At 48.4% G+C, this 15,945-nt stretch overlaps 1 long non-coding RNA gene across 1 annotated transcript in view; it reads right to left on the minus strand.

Moving 5' to 3' along the window:
* LOC120095679 (uncharacterized) overlaps positions 1-15,945 on the minus strand; it is an 84,358-nt gene that overhangs the window by 24,649 nt on the left and 43,764 nt on the right. The window lies entirely within an intron of this gene.

Below are 15,945 nucleotides of genomic sequence, written 5' to 3' on the forward strand. Positions count from 1 at the left end.
TACGGGACCATGTATATACCATGTATATGAGTGTGCACCTGCACCTGAAGGTCAGAGGTTAATCCTGTATCTCCCTCAATCAGGATCTCACTGAACCTGCCACTCACTGACTTAGCTAGGCTGCCTGGTCAGCAAGCCCGAGGCATCCTGACTTTCTCCCCATAACTGGGATCTTAAGCTAGCATCACCACCACCGTGCTGACATGTTTTACATGGGATCCTGATGTTTGTGCTGCCAGCCCTTTACTGGCTGAGCCACTTCCACAGCCCTACCTAAGGTCGATATTTTCAGATCAAAAGCCTATATTGTTTTTCAATGTTTTGTGTTGCGACTGTGTTTATACCCTTTCCGACTGAGACATTTGCCTCGGCCTCCGGCCTTGGGAGTTGTTCTCCCTGGTGGTGAAGACTATACACAGGTCCCTGCTGACTTGAGATGCTAGGTTTTGTTGGGCGATTGATGCTTTCTGCTTTGATTCCCACCAGGGGACATCCCTTTAGTCCTTGCATTTATTTTTAAGCTAAATCAAGTGTGAGTTGTTTTCCAACGTCTTCCTGCCCAGCTCAGTTGAAATTTGTGGTAAGCTGGGAGTACCTTTCCCAGCTGACCTTGGAGGGGTTTAGACGTCACATCTCTTGCAACAGAGTGAGCGTTTAATCAGATTAAGCCCCTTCATTCTCCTTCCTGCACTTCTAAAGAAGTGTGCACGTGTTTCAAATGGTCAAGGTTTTCATGCCCTAAGTCAGTGGCCAGCCTATGACATTAAATCCTCCACTAGCTTGTAAGATATTGTACATCAGATCATAGTACTATTTTACCGTTACTCTCCGTGTCTGCTGCTGTGTTTTATAAAAATAAAGAAAGAAGGAGCATGTTTGGTGAATGTGTAGTCAGGTGTGGGGAAAGGGGGAGCCTTTGTGGGCCCATGCTGGGGCATCCCTTCCCCCTGAGGGACCAGCCACAGGTATATTATTCAGGGCGTGGAGATGAGGAGTTAAAAGAGTACGAGGGGGAGAAAGAGAGAGAGAGAGAGAGAGAGAGAGAGAGAGAGAGAGAGAGAGAGAGAAGAGGAGTAGAGGCCAGCCATGAGGATGTGGAGAGAGAAGAGGAGGGCAATGGTGAGAGAGGGGGAGGCAAGAGAGCAAGAGAGAGGAGGGGGCAAGCAGCCCCTTTCATAGTGAGTCCGGCATACCTGGCTGTTGCCAGGTAACTGTGAGACTGAACCAAATGCTAACACCTGCAGTTTCCAAACTTTCTTGAATAATAAATATTTCTCTCTCTCTCTCTCTCTTTTTTTTTTTTTTAAAAAAAAGCAAGTTTAGCATTTCTTTTCCATCATGGTCTATTTCTTATGTATCACAGAGAAACTGCCCCCCTTCTCAGAAAGCCATTAGTATGTCCAGGTGGGACTTGCTGATGGCAGGGCCCATGTCCCCATAGCCTCGATAACGTAAGTCCAGCAATTTCGAAGCTCGGCGAATTCAGAAAATTTATAAAAGTTAAAAGGGGCTTTCAATTCCTGTGAGGGAGGAAGGAAGTAGGAGGCCTCTTCCAAACCAAGTGTCTGCAGGAGAGCTTCAGAACAATGGGGAGCGTTGGGAAAGGGGGCCTCAGAACAGTGGGGAACATGTCAGAAGGGGACCTCGGAACCCACTCCTTAGCCTGATGCTGGCTCGGCCACCTGAAGATGAAGATACATTGGAGAGAAGTTTCTTAAGAGAAATAACAGCATCCTGTGGTGTTAGGGATTAGGTAACATGATGATCGGAGGCCAGCCCAGAGCCAGGTAACCATGAGATGGGAGGCTGGCTGCGTTCTGTGACTCACGGTGATAAAGGAGGGCAGAGGGCAGAGCAGCAGGCATCGAGTCAGACTAGCTGGGTAGGAATCCCCCACAGACCAAGAGAATAATTTAGAAGACTGTCAGGTGCACTGTGTTTGGCGTGCGTGTTGGGGGACCTCTTTAAAAGGTGTGTTAGCTAGTTAGATAGCTGTTTACTGTTGCTGTCACAGAAGACCTGAAGCATAAAGTCAAACAGCCTGATACTGGGTCTGTGAAGGACTTGCCTGAATGTGTCACACTATGGCAGATGGCATCACGGTGGTGCCCAGAAAAGAGAGAAACAGAAACAAGGATGGACGGACAGACGGACAGACAGACAGACACATGCATACAGACAGACAGACAGACACACACACACATACACACACACACACACACACACCACACACACACACATACACACACACACACACACACACACCACACACACACACACACACACACACACACACACACCAGGGGCAGGTAGAGAGACAGAGACACACACACACACAGAGAAACAGATAGACAAAGACACAGAGATAGAGAGACAGAGAGAAACAGAGAAAGACATATACACACCCACAGGAAGAGAGAGAGAGAGAATATAATGAGTCAAGAAGCTAGAGAAACCCGGGGATTGGGGATTTGGCTCAGTGATAGAGCGCTTACCTAGGAAGCGCAAGGTCCTGGGTTCGGTCCTCAGCCCCGGAAAAAAAAAAAAAAAAAGAAGCTAGAGAAAGATTATGGAATCAGTCAGGCATGTTTTCTTATCACAACTTTCTTCTGTGGGATCTAACCAGACCCTCAAAAGATCTGTGGTGTTAATCTCTTTAGAGGCAGCGCCCTCACTAATTCAATAGCCTCTCACCAGTCCCCACCTCCCAAATACCCACTATTTCTCAATATTACCACACGGAGGAACAAGCCATTGCCAAACCATAATAGCATCTTATAAAGCCAGTAAGACTGAATTACAAAAATAAAATAAAACGTGTGTGTGTGTGTGTGTGTGTGTGTGTGTGGTCTTTTCAGAAGACATTCACCTAGTATCCTGCTATTCTAGGGCCATGACAAGCATGCGGGTCTCCATGGAGTCAGGGAGATGTAGACCACAAACATACAAATGTAACCCATAAACCAGACAGGATTGGTGGGTGCCAAACTCAGCAGGAGGTGTAGTATTCAGATAGAGACATAGTAAACCATCGTGCAAGATAGCCTGATCCTGTAAATGGCCCTTCCTAGGCCCCCAGCCAGGGAGCTGCAGTAGGCACGAGTGGAGGCATGACAAATAGGTGGATGGACAGATGGACAGTCAAGACCTCTGTCCCTCTTCCCCAGTGAAGGTTCCCACAGCCAGGCTTAAGAAGAGTTTTGAACTGGGTATGAGGTTGACTTTTTTGGCTTAAACTTTGTTAAGATTTTATCTTTTAATTATGTGTGTGTGGAGGGTTGGTGGTGGTGGTGTGCTCACATGAGTTAAGTTGTCCAAGGAGACCAGAGGATGTTACAGATCTCCTGGAGCTGAATTCACAGATGGTTGTGAGCCGCCTGACACTGGGCGGGAGGGTTGTGAGCTGCTGGGAATTAAACTCAGGTCCTCTGCAAGAGCAATGTGCACTAAAAGGTGTGGAACCATCCTCTCTCCAGCACCAGAGTCAATGTCTTAATACTCAAACCAGAAGCTACCTCAGAGAGCTGAACGTGATGGCAAGCAGAGGCATGTACTTCGATGTCAGCATGGAGGGAAGCAGATGGGAGATGGCATGTTTAATGGCAGCAGCGGGAGAACCGTGAGCCATCACCCTGTTCGTACCCCACCAAGATTAACAAAACTGGTCAAGTGACAGGATCAGGCAACACACAATCCCCTGCCTCACCTCTCCTTGCAGGTAAAAAGAAACACAAACAGAAATCCTGAAGTGAGGTTCTTGTGACTACTCAGACCGTGCCCTGCTGCCCTGAAGATCAGAGCTCCACCACGGGTCCACTCAGCTGGAATCCAACTGTAGCACACACACACACACATACACACACATACACACACATACACACACAATGCACACACACACATACACACATACACACATACACACACATGCACACACACAATGCCACACACACACACACACACACACACACACACACACACACACGCTAGCTCCCTGGCAATTACCCACTCTACCAAGTTTTGAGAACTCTCAGGAAACGTGCAACCGTTTATCCTCAGCCTCTGTATTGCTATTTTGCTATTATTTTCTTCTTGTTGTTGTTGATTTTTTGTTTGTTTTGTTTTGTTTCTATCAATTTGACACAAGCTACAGTTACCTGAGGAGAGGGACCCCTGATTGAGAAGATCGGTCTGTAGGAAAGCCTGTGGGGTGATTGATGTAGGAGGGCTCAGCCACTGTGTGTGGGGTCGCTCCTGGGCTGGTCCTCAGATGGTATAAGAAAGCAGGCTGAGCAAGCCGTGGGAAGCAAGCCAGGAAGCCATACCCTCCATGGCCTAGGCTTCAGTTCCTGCCTCTAGGTTCCTACTTTTGAGTGACTTCCCAAAGTGATGAGCTGTGACCTGGATAAGCTGAAATACACCCTCTCCTCTCCAAGTTGTCTGCACCACAGCAGTAGAGACCTAACTAGGAGAGCTTCCTGGATTAGCCACTTACCATTTCTGTAACAAGGTTTCTTGCCTTCTCCCACTTCAGGCTCTGAGAGTCATCGATAAATAAAATTAGTAAGACCCATCCATCGATAAGCTTAGAATCTAATAATGGAAAATGTACTGCAAGCCAGTAACAATGTAATTGCAGCTGCTATGGTAGCAGTGATGGTTTAAATGTGGTATGGGGGCATAGATTCCTATAAGCCCCTTAAAGCACTCAAGCAGAGAAAAGGCACACAGAGTTGGATATGGTGATTCATGACTGTAATCCCAGCACTTGGGAGGCTGAGGGAGACTGAAGGCAAGCTCGACCCATAGAGAGACCATGTGTAAAAAAAAAAACACAAGGTTTACTTTTTATTTCAGAAGCATGCATTTCTAAAAGGATGCAGAAGTGAAGGAGGAGAAGGGATGATGGAGAAGTAAAGGAGAAGGGAGGGGAGGCAGGAGGCAGGGAAGGGGAGAGAGAGAGAGAGAGGGAGAGAGGGAGAGAGACAGAGAGAGAGACAGAGAGAGAGAGACAGAGAGAGAGACAGAGAGAGAGAGAGAGAGAGAGAGAGAGAGAGAGAGAGAGAGAGAGAGATGCCACCTTGGGCTTTTCCACCCCTGCCCCAGTTCCCGAATAAAAACATGGAAACTTGTTTATTTATGAATTAATGCCTGAGCCATAAGCTCTGGCGTGTTCTCTAACTAACTCATAACTCACATTAACCCTTTTATACTATTCTATGTGGGCCAAAAGGCTAGTTACCCCTCCTCAGTATCATACATCTAACTTCCCCTGAGTCCAGGCTGAGTCCAGTCCTGTGCCTGATTATATCCCAGAGTTCCCCCCCCCCTCTCTCTCTCTCTCTCTCTCTCCCAGATGTCCCACCTTCTAATCCTGCCCCAGCTTATTGGGCATCAGATTTTTATTGACAGGTGATGTCACACAGTACACAAGAGATTGTTCCTACACAGAGACAGAGACAGAGACAGTGAGAGACAGAGACAGAGAGAGACAGAGAGAGACAGAGACAGTGAGAGACAGAGACAGGCTCAGATGTAATAATCGTGTGCTGAAGACCTACTTTGACTAAGGAGAAGAGGCTTCCTAGGGCTGGGTTGCAGAGAGATTTAGTCAGCCAGGAGCTTCTTGGTCGGTCTGTGGGTATTTCAGAGTATCTCTGAGCCACACAGGTCAGGAGAGTCAGTGTGTCTGGCCACCTACCCCTGTCCCTGGCATGTCTGAACTGGGAACAAGTTGGCAGAACTTAGGACGGAGCCTCAGAGGATGTCACAGGATTGATTTAGATGTCTTGCTCCCTTCAGACAAGAAGCCACTTGACATGAAGCCTGAGCGTTAGTCCTGTGTGTGTGTGTGTGTGTGTGTGTGTGTGTGTGTGTGTGTGTTTTGATCGTTCCTAATCATGTGTGATCCTGATCATACCCCATGCCTGTTCTACACTGGACAGCTTCATGGGGGTGACATTAAAAGCAGCAGCCTCATGAGGTAGACATTGACACCTTCAGTATATTAACCAGGGAACTAGGCCCCAGCCTGGCCGTGTCCTTTGCCCACAGAGCCAGGTTCCTGAGACATATTTGTCTCACGCCAATGCCCACATATTTTTCTCCACCCACATATCTGCAAACATCACTCAGCATCTTGGGAGTTGAAACCAGGTCCCGTGTCACCGAAAGCCCAAAACTGTGAGGCGTGACTACACGTACTCATTCATTCATCCTAAATAAATATTTTCCGGACACTAACTAAATGCTGACACTTGGGCACACAGTCATTAAATCACTGAGAAATGAAAGAGGGGACAAGAGGTGAAAAGGAGAAAACAACAAGAGGAAAAAACTAATGGGGCAGTGGGGCTCAGGGTAGGGGTTGGGTGGAGGAGGGAAGAGGGTAGGCAGGGGAAGCCACAGGAGGGAGCCAAGGCTGGGCTCCAGTTTTTGCAGAACTTTCCAAAGACTCTAAATGTGGGGCATGTGATTTTCATAAATTTAGTCAAGTATTCAAGCCATTCCTGTCCCTGGTGTGGCCTTTCCATGGTTTACATGAGTTCTGCCTAAAAGAAATGGTATTTTCCACGAGGAAGGAAGAGCTCCACAAGATTAATGTATGGATGTTGTTCAGTGCTTATTGGATGCCAAGAGACTAGCACAGCGCATACGGACTGATTGATTGGTTGGGGTAGCAGAAAGAAATCTGAATGTGATTTCTTTTTAAATCCTGGGTTCTAGGCCTTGCCATAACTTATGGGGTGATTCTGCACCTGTCACTTCCTCCTCTGGAGCCTTTAAAGACACCCATTCTTCAAGGCTTATGGGACAGAAAGAAATCACATTTTTATGATGGTTCAGTTTATCACATGCTTTCTCGGCTCTCCCCACTCTTAACGCCCACAGCAATCTTTCCCATTTTGCAGATTAAAAATTGGGACTCTCAGAGAAAGTGTGACTAATCAGGGTCAGCCTGTTCCTACAGGGCTGCAACTCAGGACAAAAAGGAGGTGGAAAAAAAAAAAAGACGCCAGTGTTTCTTTCCCTGTAATAGTTGCCAGTCTGTTTTTAGGAGGTTCTCCTGATCAGAAACTGCACATGACTTGATTGGGAGATAGGGAAGCTTGGAGGGACTCCCAATGCCTGAGGTTCTAATACAAATACAGCCAATCAGTTTTTGTGAGAATGGTGAGCATTGGGAAGCCATCTCTAGAGGGAACAAGTACTAATTCATGGAAGGAATAAAGCGGGACATCACCGTCTTTTAACGTGATCTCGAGTTACTGTAATAATTAAGTTTGGCAGACGGGTATGAAGCTATAAAACACACAGAGCCACTGAACGCATGGGGGTGCGTGCCTGAGAGCCTACTGAGGCTGAGAGTCCTACAGCAGCATTTATGGAGATCGGCAGCTGCTGTGTGGGGCACTGCCGTGGGTCTCCAAATGTACTTTTCACGTTTGTATGTCTTTCTTGGCCAGATAGGTGCTGACTATCTCTAGGGAATAGAACGTCTCCATTTCGTGTTTGGAGAGTTAGCAAGAAGTGGTGTCAGGAGAAGGCCCACCCACATGGCCCTCCCGATGTCTTAAGTATGACAATAGTTCTGCAAATTCATGCTCACAATGGCTTCATCAAGATGAAGGGTGGGTAAAAGTAGGGACTTCTCCTCCCCGCAGGTGACTGGTTGGATGGTGGGAGACGATCTAGAGGATGCTCTCAATAGGTGTGAATAGAGAAATTGATCCACATGGAGAATGGGTATGGCACCTCTCAGTCCTGTGAGGTCCGCCACCAGAGAGTTGGGACAGTCCTAAAGGTGTCAGCAGCATATGGCAGTGAATACCACCAGGAGAGACTTCTGGGTTAAAAGTCTGGCCTTTTGAACTCAATGTTTTGTTTTGTTTTGTTTTGTGTTTTATGTTACCTTTCTTGTCACTGTGCCCTAATATCTGGTAGAAGCAGCTTGACTTTGGCTCACAGTTTAAAGGACACCAGTCCATCACAGTAGAGAAGATACAGGGTAGACTCCAACCACAGCAGCGTCTGAACATGACAGCCATAGGGAAGCAGAGCTAGGACCAGAAGGAGGCTGGGCCACAACCCTGAAGACCTCACCTCATTGGCCCATTGTGGGCCTGTGTACTGGAGGCTTTCCACGGAGATCTCTGGCCCGGCCAGGTGCGAGGGTTGAGGTGAAAGGGAGAGAACTCGAGCAGGGAGGCGGAGTCGCCTCCGCTGGCCCCGCTGCCCCTGCTGCCCCCGCTGCCCCCCGCTGAGTCAGTTGCTCCAAGACGCCAGCTGGGCTGAGCCAGCAGGAGGCTGACTAGCCAGGGAGGGGTGCAGGGGAGCTTCTGGTGGTGATTTTGGGGAGCGGATCTCTTCCCCCAAGCAGCAGTGTTACAATTCTGGTGACAGAAGCTCTCAGATGATGGAGTAGTTTTTGCACATCTTTGTTCCTTCTGGGTAGGATTCTTATATACAGTTTTGGGGTTGATCAGGGTCTGACAGTAGGCACTTCCTATTGGCTTGGTCTGAGAGCTTGGGAACACCTCATCTACATATGGGAGGACTTAGGGTGCTGCTCCTATGTGACCGATGGTCACAAACCTCTCTACAGGGGACTGTGGGAGGGGCTGTAGCTATGTGACAGGGATCTGGTTTCCTGGGAGTTTAGAGAAATGCCTACTCTCCCTTAGGGTCACTGGGGTTTCAAACCTCAGCTCAACCAGGAACCAGGATACCTTTCACAACCCACAGCCCCACAGCCCACACCTTCCAGCTTAGGCTCTACCTCTTAAAGGTTCCACAACCTAATGAAACGATACCACCAACGGAAGAGCAAGTGTCCAAACCCTTGGGCCTCTGGGGAGCATATCAAACCAGAGTCATAGCAATTCCAGAAGCTAAGCCTACACATACGTCTTATTCTTGTGCTTTTGAGCCAGGATCTCTCTACATACCACTGTCCTGGAACTCAGTATGAGAGCAGGCTGACCTCGAACTCACAGAGGTGTGTACCTGCCTCTGCTTTCCGGGTGCTGAAATTAAAGGCATGTACCATCCAGCTCAAGAGATAATTAACCTCCAGACCTTTGCAGTTTCGTGAAGCACCCCACAGAACATTCCATGGTAGTGTGCCCAGGGGAAGAAGCAATCTATAATGTTTTTGGTCCCGGGCAATATGGAAGGAGCTGTCAAATATTATGCTCAGAGAACCCTGTTTCCAGGCTCCAGGATTTGAGCTTTAAATGTACTCCAAGCTCAATAGCCCTGGGCCAAATTCCTCAGGAACAACATCAGATGCTCTCTTGGAGGCCTCTGTTTGAACAGGCTCTCCTTTGACAGCCCCCCTTATAGCTGCAGCCAGAGACAACCAGACCAACGCTTGCTGAGCAGGCCCTAGTGCCAGACCGCATGTCACCTGCTAAGTCAACATGACCCCATCTCGCCCCCTTGCCCAGCAATATGAAGTATCTGCTGTGGTCCACCGTTTAAAAGATGCCCTGGTGTTCAACCCAGAAGCGGGCAGAAAGCAACGGAGTCAGAAGCTACCCCTGCTTGCCCAACTCCCTGAGCCAGGTGTTCCAGACCCTGGTGCTCGGCTCTCACCAGAACGGGACTGGTTCTTCCTTGACTCCAGGCAGAACAATCCCATTAACGCAGTCTGAGGTGTGTGGCATTGTTGACACAGAATCCGGGGGAGTGAAATTAAACACTCGGTGGGTCCTAACTCGGGGTTAGGCCCTGGCGACAGGTTTTATGACCACCTTCAGGAAGAGAAGGTCTAGGATCAAATCCTGCTGGAGAGTTTCACAGTTTGGGGGCAATTTCACCTTTCTGAGAGCTAGTCATATCTGTAAATGATTTTACTAATAGGGCAAATCTTCACAGTCTTTGTGAGGACTGCACGGACAAGGAAAGCAATAATTTCAATATTATCACCCATTCTTTCATAAAAACTATGCTAAACATCCCTAACACATCTTTTAACAGCACAGCCTATCGTTCTAAGGTACACTCCATACCTTTCCGACATTGTTTTCAGAACATACCCTCCTCTTCTTTTTTTTTTTTTTTTCTTTTTCTTTTTTTCGGAGCTGGGGACTGAACCCAGGGCCTTGCGCTTGCTAGGCAAGCGCTCTACCACTGAGCTAAATCCCCAACCCCATACCTTCCTCTTCTTTTGAAAACAGGATTGTATGTTCCACTTCCCAACGCCAGCCCCGTTGCTCCAAACCCGCTTTGTTTTAGCGAGGTTGTTCATCCTTCTTGAGCGACATCCCCTCCCAATTCATGGAGAGTAGTAAGAGAGGAGACCTTCCATTTGTTCCTCCATCCTGTGTTGTCTAGAATGCCCTCCATGTTATACTGGCTGGTCAGCTCTCACCAGCCGTGTGAGGTGATCTGGGGGGTTTAGCTGTGAGATTATGGAAGTTACAACATTGGTATAAAAGAGAGCACAGGTCAAGGGGAAACCAGAAAGGAAGCAGACACAAAAAGTAGAGTCTCCAGGGAAGCATGGCATCCAAAGGAAAGAGACGAACCTTCTGGTTTACTACCGTTACAGCTTGGCTGTTGACTGTCTCTCAATGGCTGTGGGTACACCTCCCCCACAAAGTGGGTTGCGAGGCTCTCGGTTCTTTCCCCACTTTGCTCCAACTCTTGACATCACTGCCACACTCGCTCCCAACTGTTATTGCGCATGGACCCAGAGCACAGAACTAGAACACTCAAAACTGTGAGCCAAGCAAAACCATTTCTTTTCTATGATAACTTTTTTGGGGTTATTTTTATTACAGGAAGCTGAGTAACTCGGGCATGAAGAGGAATAGGAAACTGGACGACTGATTCAACCTTTCTGGAATCTGGAGAACTCCGTTAACCTTTGGACGAGTAGTCTTTAAAGAGCAGGTGTGGTTTGGCGGATCCAGGAAGAGAAAAAGGAAAACCCACAGGACACAGTATCTGTCCATCTGGTTGTAGCTTATTTGGTAGGCTGGCAGGAAAATGAGAAAATTCAGATGATGCCAGAGTGGAAAAGACCTGGACACCAGGTACTGTGACACTTCATGTGAGATTCCGACACGTGAGAGGAGGGAAACCAGCCCAGACATTCCTGTTAACTTGAGGAAGTAGAGACCAGAGGAAGGGTGATAGGGCAAAGGTCACTATTCAGCTGAGAGAGAAAAGGTTCATAATTAGGTTTGCTACAAGAAATGGCCCAACGAGCAGCTTACAGACTGAGCTTCTGAGTTCACAGCCAGAACTCAGGTCTGCCCTGCAGGTCCTTACTCTATTTCTCTGGGCCTCAAGTCCAGGCTCAGAGCTGGGAAGGAAAGAGACTGACTGGAGAATGAGGTGGCCTCCTCTGTCTCCATCCGACATGATTGTGTTTGTCCTTCTGGCTTCCCACTGTGGGGGACAGGTGAGGACCACTACCCAGTGGCCAGTACCTGTCCCTACCACCACAGCAAGCCACCCTGTCCCCCACCGACTCCAGCCACACTCCCAGCAGCAGGCGGGTTTCCTTCTGTAAAGCCTCACAGAGGCGCTGGCTAATCAAATCAGTTATGTTTGCTTTGACTTCATAAATCTTCCCAGAGCAAATGATGCCAAAACAAAGAAACAGATCAATGGGGCAAAATAATAAAGTCCAACAACACAGGAGAACGTTCTTTGATTATGAAGGTGACTCTTGAAATCAGCCAAGAAGAGGATGAATTCAGCCAGCAGGGCTGGAGGCAGATGGCAGCTTAGAAAAATAATGTCCCATTTCTGCCTCACTCTCTGGATTAACCAGGAGGTTTCAGGGGAGGATGTAAAAGTAGACATGGGGGAAAAGTAGACACTGTTAATGTGATGTGTGGGGTTAGGAAGTCTCACCTTACTTTGTGTAACCTCAAGGCAGTTAACAAACTGATACATTTGTATAAATAGTAAGAGCTCTGTATTCCTAAACACTGTAACCATTTCCCTTTCTTGGGTGTTCCTGGAAGTGAAGGGAAGTCACTTCTAATCATCTCAACAATGGGATGAAGCCATGGGAGAAGTAAACAAAGAGAACTCATCAGGGACCCGTTAGTATGTCAGCTGTGTCACAGGCTAGAATAGAGGCTATGAGGGAAGAGACATGAGAGCCATTGCCAAGAGGGCCATGCTCACACACACCCCACACCTCAGCAAGGGCTTCCATGTCTGGGGAGGAGACTGGGGTCCCCTGCTAGCTTCCCCATTCCTTGGTCCAGTGTGCCTGATTTACTAGCTACTTAAGGGAAGGAAACAAAGACCTGTCAGGTCTCTTGTTTAAAGCTTAGAGCTAATGCTCTCTGTCTATCTGGCCAGAAGGAAGGGTTTTCCTCCTTTTAAACAGGGCATAAAGCCTGGGGCGATCCCCTAAGACCTCTCCTAGGAACCCCAGGAGTTGTCTTTCCTGTTTGGTCTTCCCTGCCTATATCACAAAGGGGGAACTCAGCATGACACTGCCTTCCACAGCCAGTGGCTGTATGCCAGACCTTAGTGCCCACAAGAAACATGATTCAACTTGTTCTAAGGAACAATGGGTCCACCAACCTCACTGGACAGCTGGAATAGGAGCTGGAGGGCTCCAGCAATGAGCCTTGTAGCTTCCTGGTGCCAAAAGAGCTCCGTCGTACTGGCTGTCCCTCAGGAGGCCAGAGAGGTGTCCCAGCATCCCTGCACATGGCAAACTCTGTTCATGGCCCCTCTCTACATCGTGGCTGCTGTCCCTAGGAGTAGGGATCCTGAATGCTGTGGTGACCCTGAGGGCAAATTCTTTCACAGCCATGGTTCCCAGACCAAGTAGAGGCATTTAAAAGACAGATATCTGGGGCTAACATGGCTTCTAGGAAGAGACACATACCTGGGATCCTCTGAAAAGTGACCCACAGAGTCTATAGGAAGACAGAAGGAATGAACCCCTGGGGAGAGGACCCCTCCTTTGGGAAGAAGGAGCCAGGCAAATGCCACAGAACCTCTTGCTGGGGCCTATTAATGACTGAGTAGTATCTGGAATCCTGACCTGGGCCCCTGCTCAGGCCTTGGAGAACCATGCTGAGCTCTACGGAGAGCTGAGGCTCGAAGCAAAATGAAGCCAGGACCACAGTCTGGCAGTCATGGATCCGTGTATAGAGCAAGAACTGATTCTGGCTTTTTAAACCAAAATGGAGGAGTGCAAAAGGATAATGGTGCCCAAACCTTGGCCGCTGAACTCCAAAACTAATGGAGAGGGAAAGCCACTGTGTGGCTGAGCACAGCAACAGAACCGTCCCCGAGAAAAGGCTGCCACTTCCCGTGCCATGCCGAGCAAGCATGCCAAATACCACTCCTCCCAGAGCCTGGGTGCCACTGTACCACATCACCACATCACCACATCACATCACCACATCACCACATCACCGTATCACCACATCACCACATCACCACATCACCACATCACCACATCACCACATCACCACATCACATCACCACACCACCGTATCACCACATCACCACATCACCACATCACCGCATCACATCACCACATCACCACATCACCACATCACCACATCACCACATCACCACATCACCGTATCACCACATCATCACACCACCGCATCACATCACCACATCACCACACATCACCACACATCACCACATCACCGTATCACCACATCATCACACCACCGCATCACCACATCACTGCATCACCGCATCACTGCATCACATCACCACATCACCATATCACCACATCACCACATCACCGCATCACCACATCACCGCATCACATCACCACATCACCGCATCACATCACCACATCACCACATCACATCACCACATCACCGCATCACATCACCACATCACCACATCACCGCATCACCATATCACTGCATCACCACATCACCGCATCACATCACCACATCACCACATCACATCACCACATCACCACATCACCACATCACTGCATCACCACATCACCGCATCACCCCACCTCTCCACAGCCACTGCTCCACCATCTCCACTAAGAACCAAACACTACAGCTTGAAACTGAGTTTGAGCCAGAACTTACTATCCCTGAGCCTCCATGGCCTCTTCTATAATGACAGTCCAAAGTGGCCAAGGGCTGAACTTACCAACCAAGGTTGACCACGAGCGTCTCCAGACATTACCAAGTATGCCCAGAGGAACAGAATGGTCCTGGGGTCTACCGTTGCTCTAACACCATCTCCAATTTTTTCCCTTTCACAGCCACCAAATTGCTTTGAGGTGGATTCTATCTTCCTGTAGCCACGTGAGAAAAAGCCCAGTTCCTGTAGAGAGGCTGGGTCTCTGCCTGGAACACAAAGAGGCCATTTTACACAACCTAGGATCCATTTCTCTTTGTCCTGTATACACTGTGCAAAGTCCCTTTCACTTTCCCAAATGATATTCCTTTTCTCTCCTCATGGACTGCCCATCAGCTCCATTTGAGATGCTCAGTGTTGTAGTTTAATGCCGTGTGTGTTACACACATACACACACACACACACACACACACACACAGAGAGAGAGAGAGAGAGAGAGAGAGAGAGAGAGAGAGAGAGAGAGAGAGAGAGAGAGAGAGAATGCACTGGATGCACTAGCGAGCATCCATGGATGCTTGCTGACAAGGTGGAAGAAGGACGCTGTTCTTTCATCGTACAATGTCCTTACCTAGGATTATCGCGAAGAACACACAAGTTACTGCTGAGCCATAGAGGGAATCTTCTTTAATGGACCCGGGACCAGGTCTTTCCCTTGAGCTGAAGCATCAGGCTGAGTTCATGGTTCACTCCCAGCCTCCGTGTCATCTGGTAGTGCAATCCCCAGTCCTGGTTTATACACCTGGCCTTTGCTCTTTCTTCCTGCCATTCCTTCTCTCCAGTCCTGTACTTTCACTGTAGTTTGTGTACAACTACAGTGAAAATTCTTTCTGGTGCGAGGCAAGGAATGGCTAAAGATGAAGGCGAAGAGAGACTTTCTCTTTCAGCTTAGAGCAGTGTCTTTTCACATTTGTCTTCCCCTGATTTCCCAGGAACCGTCTGAAGGCAGTAGTTGGATCAAATCCATTTCCTGGCTCACGGTTTCCACTCCCTCCCTCATTCACACACACACACACACACACACACACACCACACACACACCACACATACACACACCACATACCACATGCACCACACATACACACACACCACACATACCACACATACACACACACACCACACACACCACACATACACACACACACCACATACCACATGCACCACACACACACACAACACCACACACACCCACACACACATATACACACACACACACCACACCACATATACCACACCAAACACACACACATTCACACATACACACACCCCACACCAAACCACACACACATACAAACACACCACACAACCACACACACACCACACATCACACCACATACACCACACCAAACACACGCACACACATACCACACACCACATACACCACACCACACACACACACACACACACACACCACACACCACACCACATACACCACACCACACACCCCTTAGCGCTCTCCAATACTCACTACTGTGCATACTCATTTAGTATTTGAAACTCTCCTTATGACTGTTTCTCTTAGGCATGTAGTTTCATTTCCTCTTTTTCCCTTTCTTTTTCCCCATCTCCCCTTGCCTCTTCTTCCTCTTCTTCCTTCTCTTCCTCCCTCCAAAGCACAAAGCAGGAAACTGGTACAGATCCCAAAAGCTCCCCACTGGGCCCTTCGGTGTATTCATTTACACTTTGGCACTGAATTCCCCCTAACAAGAGTCTATGGCATTCTCAAGGGCGGCTCCAGCAGAGAGTAAGGGAAACCAGGGGCTTTGGCCTACAAAGTGTGTGTGCTGTTACCTTGTGTTTTACAATCGTGGCTCAGGCTGAGGGGCTGCCTCATGGTCCCCT

Source organism: Rattus norvegicus, chromosome 11 (genome assembly GCF_021556685.1).
Source record: "Rattus norvegicus strain SHRSP/BbbUtx chromosome 11, alternate assembly SHRSP_T2T, whole genome shotgun sequence".
Classification (NCBI taxonomy): Eukaryota; Metazoa; Chordata; class Mammalia; order Rodentia; family Muridae; genus Rattus; species Rattus norvegicus.